The sequence below is a fragment of the Megascapheus bottae genome, chromosome 3, assembly GCF_031878675.1.
Source record: "Megascapheus bottae isolate mThoBot1 chromosome 3, mThoBot2.hap1, whole genome shotgun sequence".
Lineage (NCBI taxonomy): Eukaryota > Metazoa > Chordata > Mammalia > Rodentia > Geomyidae > Megascapheus > Megascapheus bottae.
Genome location: NC_143511.1, coordinates 28927 through 40025, shown reverse-complemented (window position 1 = coordinate 40025; position 11099 = coordinate 28927). Strand labels below are relative to the sequence as shown.

At 39.7% G+C, this 11099-nt stretch overlaps 1 pseudogene; it reads right to left on the bottom strand.

Moving 5' to 3' along the window:
* Positions 1-10474: 10474 nt before the first annotated feature.
* On the bottom strand, positions 10475-10816 carry LOC150064740 (large ribosomal subunit protein uL23 pseudogene; annotated as a pseudogene).
* Between the last annotated feature and the right edge of the window lie 283 nt (positions 10817-11099).

Below are 11099 nucleotides of genomic sequence, written 5' to 3'. Positions count from 1 at the left end.
GTATCTGGGTAGAGCCTACAAGCCCGGACCTGGAGCAGTAGAGGAGGCCGGGCAGGAGATGAGGTGCTATGCAGAAGGTCTTGGCCTCCAGCAGGGTCTGGAGAAGGTCCTGGGGAGGGCGGTGGGGCTGTGTTGGCTATCAGTCCTCTGCCACAGCCCTGGGGCATTCGGGGCTGAGAGCCCCAAGGAGAGGACTCTTCCAAGCTGAGCTCCCCCACTGACTGAAAGACAGTGAGTGCACGTTGTTCTCATCTGTGGGCCTTTCCACTGTCCATTCATCCCACACCGCCTGTGCTCAAGAATGTGGGAGAAAACGCTCTGATACACAGACATTCTCCACGTATTCACAAACGGACCCAGTGGCCAGGGGCTCAGGCCTGCCTATTATCCTAGATGTGCAGGAGGCTGAGATCTGGGAATCCTGCTTTGGTGTCAGCCCAGGTAGGAATTTCTGTGAGACTCTTATCTCCAATTAACCACCTCAACCTGGAAGTGGAGCTGAGCTCAAGGAGCAGAGGGACAGCGTTGAGTCACAAAGTTCAGGGATAACAGCCAGCTGGAGTTCCCAGCCTAGGACTGGCCTTGTTCTCTCTCTCTCTCTCTCTCTCTCTCTCTCTCTCTCTCTCTCTCTCTCTCTCTCTCTCTCTCTCTCTCTCTCTCTCTCTCTCTCTCTCTCACACACACACACACACACACACTTAGAAGCCTGACAGGTGTGGATCTATTCAAAATCGGAACAGACAGACTACTGCAAATACCTCACTGTCTGATGTTCCTTGCCTTTTTGCAATTCACCTTTTACCTTCTAGTGCTGAAATGCATGCAGTTAAAATGATACTGCCCTCATCCAAACACCAAGTTTGTGTCAATTAGATACTGTGCTCCACAATTACTTGGCCTCTTTTTTTATTTGTTTTGGTGACAGAGTATGAAGAATGGACTTGCAGTGGGGTTGATTGAATGAGGCAAAAGATTTTCTAGGTGCAATTGTCTCCCGATTTTTTAAATGCAGTAGTTTTATACTCACTTTGTCCTGGCAGCCATATCGTGACTCTGAGCTCATCAGCAATAAGATGAAAGGAACATTCTGGAAAATCATTTAGAGAAGAGCAGAAGAGAAGCCTTAAGATTACTAGTGAATGACTGCACACTGGCAGACGTCTTTACTGTCATGCATTCATTGCAGAGATAGTAGGTTTTATTGTGACATCATACTCAAAATGCTTGATCTTACTCATTCTCCCATGCACTCTCCCTTGTCTCCCCTGCACCTGGTTCCAGAGCTCTACCCCACCATCTACCTTTCTACCTTATTGTAGAGAAATAAGAGAGAGAATAGGTGGCCTTTCTTTCTGATTCCTTCTACTTTGCTACACATGATAATATTCAACTTTATTCTTCTGTTTTGTTTCTGTTAATGACATGATTTTATTTTTCTTAAGACTGGATAGAAATTGTATAAACAGACTTATTTTCTTCTTGAAGCATCCATGAGCAGATGTGTCCTCAGCTGGTTCCACAGCTGGGACTTGTGATTCCATCAACATTAAGGTAGATATCAAAGCGTCAAAGTGTATACACACATATACGCACACATATAGGCAAATGAAATATATCATAGATGGCATACATCTGGCATATATAGATCACATATGTTCATTATATCTTCTTGGTGAAATTATTTTTTAATAGTAACGAACGTCTTCAAATAGTTGGACTAATTTTGACGTTAAGTCAAACATGGTTGACATGATACAGCCATGCCCACCTGACAGCTTGCCTTTTGGATTTCATTTTCTTTGTATATTCGTTCTCATACACTCTCATCTCAGTCTGTGTGTGGCCCAGTGGTAGAGTGTTTGCCTAGCATGCATGAAGTCTAGGTTCGATTCCTCAGTAACTCATACACAGAAAAAGCCAGAAGTGGTGCTGTGGTTCAAGTGGTAGAGTGCTAGCCTTGCAAAAAAACAATTATTTTTAAGTTAGATCTTTCCTTTTCTGTTTAACTCACTCAGTAGTCTACATCTTTCAATTGGGATACTAAGACCATTTACATTTTATTGCAGACTGAGAAGTATGAATTCATTTTTCCTGTATTCATTTGAAAAGTATTCTGATGTTCTCATTCTCCTTTGCTCCTCGCTTCTGCTCTATTGATTATGTGTATTTTCCTTCCTTTTCTGTGAGCAATGTTCCTTGAAGTGTCTTCTGCAAGCTGACTTAGAGGCCAGGGCTTGCTTTAGGTGATGCTTTTTGCATTACTCTTTCTACCTCTGTTTTTGAAGGTCTTGTGGTAGGAACTAATCTCTTGGGATGTGAAATCCCACAGGCCTTGTTCTCCTGGGCCTGCTGCCTCCATGCTGGTTAAGCTGCGTTACACTGATGCTTGCCACTGGCTCCTTCCATTGTAGACTGCTTCTTCTCCAAGCATACGCATTTGGGGACTGAGCAGCCTCCAATAATTGCATTTCCATAACTTCCTTAAGATTTGGAAACTTTTCTGCTATAATTATAGTAAATTGGGTTTAAAAAATGTTTTCAGTCTACATCTTGGAGTCGTATTTTACACAAGAGAAAACAATAAAATTGACTTATCATGGACTTTTCAGATGAGGAAAGAGAATTTAGATAGAGTCCCATTGGGGGAAAGTATTTCTTTTGCCAGCCCTGGGCTTGAACTCAGGCCCTGGGGACTCTCATTGGGCTTTCTCCAGGATAGTGCTCTACCACTTCTGGCTTTTTCTGTGTATTTAGTACTGAGGAATCAAACCCAGGGCATGCTAGGAAAGCAATTTGTACCTAAACCACATTCCCAGCCCTGGCGGAAAACATTTGATATTATTTTGAACATTTTATACTATTACGTATAGTTATGTTGCATTTTCATAGGCTTAAATTTTTAAACACAGTTGTTCAAATATCTCTTATTCATTTTACTTCATGCTCTCAGCACAATATTTTGTACACGTAAGTGCATCTTCCTGTATTGACTTAGGAATAATGAAGATTATGAAGTGGACCCTTACAACCAGGATATTTATTTGAATCACCATAACATCCTAATTTCATCTTCTTTTAGATTTGACTAAAAGTAAACACATTTTAAAGAAATTTATCAATCACTTTATTTAAAACAATGATAATGTCACACCTATATAGTAAAGGTCAAATTACTTTAATCTTCCTATGATGTGATAAAATTCTGTTTCTTATGGCCTTATCATTCAAGGGATTAATGTTGTATTTCCAAGAATGACCAAAAATGAACTTTTTATTAAGAATGTAGTTAATACATGTGCAAGATAAAGTTTTCATCATAATCCTTATCTGTGGGACAAAGAGAAAGGAAAATCAATATATTTTATGTTTCATGTAAGACAAGACCAAAGAGACTTTCCACTAGATTTATCCATTTTCTACTTAAGAACTGGACTCCAGATAATGCCCTTTCTGTCTCATAAAAGAAATTTCTTCTGAAAGCAGGAAAAGAATAACCCTGTCTTTCATTACAACCCATCATATCATATCTTGTACACTTTCTGTAGAAGCAGTGGGTGAAATTTCTCCTTTCTTTCTTCCTTGCACAATAATTCAACTTTGAGATTGCTTATATTCTTAGACAAAGGTTTAGTAATTCCCAGTGCTGAAGCCTTTAATCATTCATTGTGCCTTGAACGAAAAGATAGGAACTTATTTCAAAAATAGCAGCCTTGTCACTTGGACTGAAGGGAGAAATCCACCATATTAATAGATCACTGTGACAGGTTTTGTGGTCAAAAATAGGACAGAGACAAGAAGAGAATGTCCCTGTTCCATTGATCTTCCTTAACATGGATGGGCAGAGAGACAGAATATGAGCATGTAGATATTTCACTGTGACTGAGAAGAAATGAAGGCTCAATTTTATTCAGTGTTTTCAACTTCATGTTGACAGATAATGGAGCTATTCTTTTTCTGTTGGTTCTATATGAGACATATTCATCCATCTAATCATTTGTTTATTTGATTCAATATGTATTTATTGAACACTTATTGAACACTCTATTGTTTCAAATACTGGGCCATTCACCATTGCTATAAGAGGAAAATGGGACAGTATCTCTCAAATAAGGCAGCAAAACACCACAGCCAAAACAGGAAAGGGGAAATACCAGCTGTGGTCATTGTTTCTGATAAAAATATAGATACATTCGCCTCTCTATCTGTATTTAATTCTACTAAACTAGCAGGCCTTTGTACACGTGGCCCTGATTTATAAGTTGGACTGTTTAACTTCTTGCAGAATGGGAATTATCTAGAAACAAATTCATTAAGACATGGAAAAGGAAAATGTTCAAAACAGAGGTGCTTTATTAGCCTCCACTGAGAGCCTCTATGTGAACTATTTCATGGATATCTGTTGCTGTCTTGGTTGAGAATATCTTATATTCTATATAACTGTGCAGACACAGCTGCTTTAGCTATTTGTAAGGTCTGCTGTCTTTGCAAGAGGGTTGGTGGTGAGCACAAGATAGGGATACTCAAATGTGACCGCATATTCTCTAAGGGTCATAAGGAAGTGGCGGGAGGGGACAGAATGGGGGGGAGGGAAAGGAGGGGGGTAAATGGAGTGGGTGGAGGGAATGGAGGGGAGGAATGGAGTGGGGAGGAATGGAGGGGAAGAATGGAGTGGGGGAGGGAACGCAGTTGGGGGGGAGGGAACACCGTGGGGGGGAACTCTGGTATGCAGCTCCCTTCTGTGGAGTGGTCTCCTGCGTGGCCAAGCCCCAGGGCCAGCGCCAGTGGAGCCCTGTGAGGATTTCCCAGGGGTTCCATGGGTTCCGTGGGTCCCGTGGGTCTCATATCGCCTGGATGTGGGCCTGGGATTCTCTGTGGGAGATCACTTCCAGAGTCCATGCTAGCTGTCCTTTTTACCTTGTCCTTGTCTGGAAGCAATCCCTTAGGCAGACATCTACTTCTCCAATTAATGAGGTAGTTAATTGTGACTACTGTTATTGTGACAGGGCCTCCGAAGTATCCCTGAAGTTCTTTTGTTTGTGTGTTTGCTCCAGGCTGCTGCTCTACCACTTGAGCCACTTCTGGCTTTTTGGTGGTTCACTGGGGGCAGAGCCTGGCAGACTTTCCTGCCCAGTTTCTGCCCATCCCCAGCAAAAGACCAGCAAATTCTCTTCTAATTAGGAAGAGAAACATAAGCAGAATCTATTTCTTATGATAGGTGGTGAATAATCCAAGAGTAGAGAGGTAGGAAGAAGTACAAGGATTGATTGACTCTTGCTCTCATCCCCTCTTCAGGACATTTAAGCCTGATATATGGCATTTTGACATACATTTTGTCACTGCTCCTGAAGTTTGTGTGGAAGCATCTCTATGGATATTACATGTATGATTCCATCTTCTAGGGAAAATATCACTTCACAGTCCCTGCCTCTAACAATGTAGTGACAACAAACTACTGCTCTATGAATGAACACAAACATGTGCCCATGTACAGTGCTTTTAAAATAATTTAGAAATACACAGAATGGAGTGATTCCTAAAGTCAATCTTCATTTACTGAGAAATATGTTTTTTTCCCTGAAAAATGGTGCTTGCAGATGAAAGTACCCCCCCCAACAAATTTCTCTTCTAAAACTAGGAAAGTAATCTTCCTTGTGGTTAGAATTACATGGTTTGAGTGGGAGTTTGGCCAAGTGGTAGAATGCTTGCCTAGTATGCATGAAACCCTTAGTATCACATACACAGCAAAAGGCAGAAGTGGTACTGTGGCTCAAGTGTTAGAGCTCTATTCTTGAGAAAGTCCAAGGACAGTGCTCAGGCCCTGAGCTCAAGCCCAGGACTGGCAGAAATAAAAAATCCAGGCTGAACTGACTTCACCATTGCTGGTACTTCCAAGCACAATGCTTTCCAGTTAATCTGCCAGCAAAAAGCCATTAATTTTGAGTGTCTACTGGTATTCAGAAATTGCTCTGATAATATACAGGTACAAAGAAATATATGTATGTCTTTATACATACCCACATATATGTCCATTGTAATAGTTTATATTCAATTTTGTGTTGTTCTTGTGCTATATATTATGTTGGACATACTTCTATGAACTATCTGAGATTTTTTTACTAATGTGTGTTGAAGCTATGGATAGAAATAAGCCAGGTGCTGCTAATCTCTGCCTGTTATTTCTAGTTACTCAAGAGGGCCATGGCCTGAGGATATATGTTCAAAGCCAGTTCAGCCACAAGTCTGTGAGACTTTTTATTTTTCCTGCATTTTTCACTGTTATTATAAAGGGTTCATAGTTTTGTAAGTCAGGTAATGAGTAAATTTCTTTTTGGACAATGTCACCCAGTCCCACACTCTCCCATTTTTTCCCTCTCATCCCCACACACAAGTTGTGTATAGTTTGTTTTCCACATAGTGTCCAGTGAGTACCAATGCTGCATTTTTCCACCCTTTGTCCCTCCATTTCTGTGCCTCCCTTACAATCTGAAAGACAAATAAACAGGAAAAAAGAAAAGAAAACAGAAACAGAAAAAAACCTCTTGTTTCCATTACTTGGGATTTGTTTCAATAAATATTATTAGTTTATAACATCAGATGTACATAGATATTGCAATTTTGTGATCATCTCCTAAGACTACCTCTTAGTGTCTGTGTAGAAAACTCACTTAAGCTTCCAGCACGAGCATGCTCATTTCAGGTTTGTTTACTATAGACAAGCTGTGGAATCAGCCCAGATGTCTCTCAATGGATGAATGGACCAAGAAAATTTGGGAAATATGCACAATGGAATTTCTCCCACTTATCAGAATGCATGATATAGTACCATGGTAAGGAAATGGAAAGTCTGGGAAAAATTATATTAGCTAAAGTAAACCAGACCCAGAAAAAACATAGTTTGCATGGTTCCCCTCATTTGTACTAAAATTTGCCTACAAATCTGCAAATAAACACACTGGATGGTACAAGACAAAAAATCCACTAGGCCATGTTAAATTATTCATGTCTCTAAGTCAGTGAGACTCTTACCTTCATCCAACCAGAAGAAAGACATGTAGCAGGCTCATGGGATAGAGAGCATCAGTTTGAATTTAAAAAAAAACAAGCTAAAAGGCCAAGATTCTGAGTTTAAGCCCCAGTAACAGTGTATACACTCACACACTCACATATATACACACATCACATATACACTCACATGGGCACATATTCACACTCATGTGTATACACAATCATACACACACACACACACACACACACACACACACACACACACACACACAAGCACCCCTGTGGATAGAAAGCCAATGGTTACTATCCCACTTGTGAGCAGTATTAACAAAGCATTATATACTATTTCCTAAAATTCAAAGTATCTCTCAGTTCTCATCCTACTTCAATCTAGGTCAGTGGATACATGAATAAGAACTGACCAGTGGATAGAGAAGGTGTTTGAGGGAGTACATGACACCATAGTGATTCTAACGGCTCCTCACTCCACATCATGTACAGGAACAGCTTCCACTTCATGTCAAAGTAGCCACAGGTGAATTTGTATTGGCATGATCAAACTTGTAGTCATAATTCATGGCCTCCACAGGAAATATTAAATGTTTTCATTGATCCTTCAGCAAACATTGATCAGAAATTGTTTGAAGGAAAAAATACTCAGTGTTAATCTTAAGTGAAAATACCAATGGATAGGATAGCAGTGCATGAAGATTGTGTTGAAGGATCCTCTAGTTGTGCAGGCATTTCCACACTATTTGCAAGTCACCATTTATGAGACATGTATATATATATATATATACAGTCTACTATATTATATATAATTTTATATTTGTGATCTAGTAAATATTATATGTTTTATCATGATATATAATATATTATATATAATATAGGTATTTCATATTTCATTCTATTTTATATATATATTAAACCATCTAGCTTTCCCAGCTCCCTGCTAGACAGAGCCTTGTATGTCCATCCATAACATGTCCCCAAAGAGTAATTTATCCATCATTTGATATTAAAATATTTTAATTTAATTTGAAATATTCAAACTTGATTAACTGTTATTTTATTTGTACAAGCAACAGTTAACACAGAAAGGTATATGGAAACTGATAATTACTTCCAGTGGAGAATTGAAAGAGTATAGTACGGTACATAAAAATCAAGCAGATATTTACAGCTTCTGTAATAAAATAGATGAAGTCAGTTCACAGACAACCAGCAGAGAAATAAAACCACTATAACCATGCACCAAAAAATGCAAGTGCATTGATAATACAATATTGAAACCAAGAGGAAACTCAATGTTCTCAGTATAAATCAATTAATGATGCAATAATAAAAGTAAAATAGCCATGCTCATGGTGCCTTGGTAGAGACAACCTGAAATCCTGTAAAGCAGAGGGGCTATTTGAGGGGCTGCCTGCTGCACATTTTATAGCTGGGGCTGGAATCCTGCAGAAACTTCCTCTTAGAGAAACACCAGCACCCATTCAGTTTCAGAGGAAAATCATCAACTCTTGTTATTCTTGTCATCATTCCAATACTGTCACTTTTGGCTTTTGACCCTTGCTTAGAATTGTCACTCAAGGCTAGCTCTCTTCCAGTTGAGCCACACCTCTGACTTTTTGTTGGTTACTTGGATGTAAGAGTCCCACAGACATACCTGCCCAGGTTGGCTTAGAGCTGCAGGACCTTGAGCAGGTCTCAATGGCTGGGAAACATTCTGGGCCACACAAAAGTCAAATTCTGGGTCTAATTAGAATCAGACCCTAACCAAGTGACACCCTATGAATTACTTTATGAAATTCTAGAAAATTACAAATGCAATGCAACTCCACATAGAAAAACTAGAGAGGGAATATGAAATGTATATAAATCAATGTCATTCACAGATATGCATACACAATCTTGACAGCTTATTAGTAAGCATACATTAGCAACAGCCCTTAAAACTATCAAATACTATGAGCAAATCCAGGGAAGCCAAAGGAACTTAGTGTTACCAGTGTAAAAATGCAATGGGCAAAGCCAATAAACTTGAGAACAGAAGGCATAGGATCACATCAACTGGCTTACAAAAAAACTGACAAAATCTAGGATTTGTATAAATGTAAATAAGCATGTTAAATGTAAAATACTTAAATTTTTAGCAAAATATAAAGAAGTGAATCTTCAGTGTGTGAATAGATCTTCGTTGCATCCTCGTTTGGAAGCACACACACAAAAAATACTGGTTAAATCAACAAAACACCTCATTTTTTGATCTGTGAAAATCTTAATGAGGTAAAATGATGGTACTGACTGGAAGAAAAGCAAACCTATTAAACAACTGTATTTCCTAAAAGTGAACATAGAATACAATTGCAAAATGAAGAAAGAATGAAATTCCTTCTCCAAAATAATAATAATAATAGAGACCAATTGCAAAATATGAAAATGTGAGAATATTTCATATTCTTAACACCATTAGGTATTAGGGACATCAAAATTAAAATGCCAGTGACTTACACGTTGCATCAAGTGTATCAAATAAAAAACCAGTGAAAAGCAAAGCACACTGAGGTAATGTGGAGAAATTGATCCTGGACACATGATTGGCACATATCTTGGAATAGCCGCTGTGGAAAGATTTGCCAGCTTACTCACACTAAAAATGAAATCAAGCCGTTCAAAAGCATGTGTGTGAACTTATCTCAGAAAAACAGGAACACACCTCCATTCATAAGCCTGTGATGCAAATGTGTATATGTTGGAGCCATAACTAGTGGCTAGACTAGCTGTCCAGGAAGGGGTCACAAATTAACACATGATTGTGAGATCATTTCATAGAGTGAGACTCAGTGATACGAAGGTGAGAATGGTGATACAGAAAACGGTCCGGTTTAATCACTACAGATTTAAGAACAGCCCAAAGTGAAAGGTTAAGGCATGTATTATCTCATGAATGAAGTGTTGTTAGAATAAGACAATTATAGAAAAGAAGAATTACAGAGAGAAACACGGTTCTGTTGGAGATGGACGGCTGGCACTCGTAGCTCCGGCCAGTCTCCTGGTCCTCGGAAGGCAGAAGTGTGACCGTAGGTGGAGATGGCTCCATCTTTCTGTGAATCTGTCTTTATGTGTCAGATGAGCTCTGTGTGACTCTATACTCATTTCAGAATAAAGACTTAGGAAGTGGCGCTGTAATACCAGGGGTAGGGTGGTAGCTTTGAGCTGAAGAGCTCAAGCACAGCATCCAGGCCCAGAGTTCAAGCCTCATGACTGACAAAAGAAAATAAAGACTTAACTTGGAAAAGGAAAGGTATTGTGAAGAACAAGTAAAACAAGAAACAATCTGAACTATTTTTAAATTTAAAGCCAGACTGTTGGGGACTGACTGTGGGGTCAGTGACCTTGGACCCGCACAATTGAGTACACAAGGAAGTAAGCTCTTATCATGATTTTGGGCTGTGTCAATAGCTTCTCATTTAACCTGTTTGATTTGATGCTTGTTGGCTTTGACATCCACAATGAACACAAGCGTGTTGTTGTCTTCTATCTTCTTCATGGCTGACTCAGTGGTCAGGGGGAACTTGATAATCGCATAGTGGTCAAGCTTGTTTCTCCTCGGAGCGCTCTTGCGGGGATATTTGGGCTGTCTCCGCAGCCGCAGGGTCTTGGGCCGCCGGAAGGTGGGTGAAGTGCGTATCTTCTTCTTTTTGTGGCTGTGGATGCCTTTCAGCACTGCTTTCTTGGCTTTCAAAGCCTTTTCCTTGGCTTCGGCTTTAGGAGGGGCAGGAGCTCCCTTCTTAGCTTTCGGCGCCATCTTATTTTATAAGAATTTAATGTGCTCTCTTAAAATTCTTTCCCAAAGCTGTAGCCACACCACCAAGCCATGTAGCATCTGGATGAACAAGAAAAATAAACAAATAAACACAAATAAGCACCAGTGAAATCGCAGATTAAACCCAGTGGAGAACTGAATTCAAAGTGCTTACCGCTTTTCTTTATCTGAAATAAACAGGCAAAGTTCCTTGAGGAATGATCATTGGCTCACAATCCTTCCTCTTTAGCAGGCTGAGATCTGAGGATGCTGGTTCAAAGCCAGC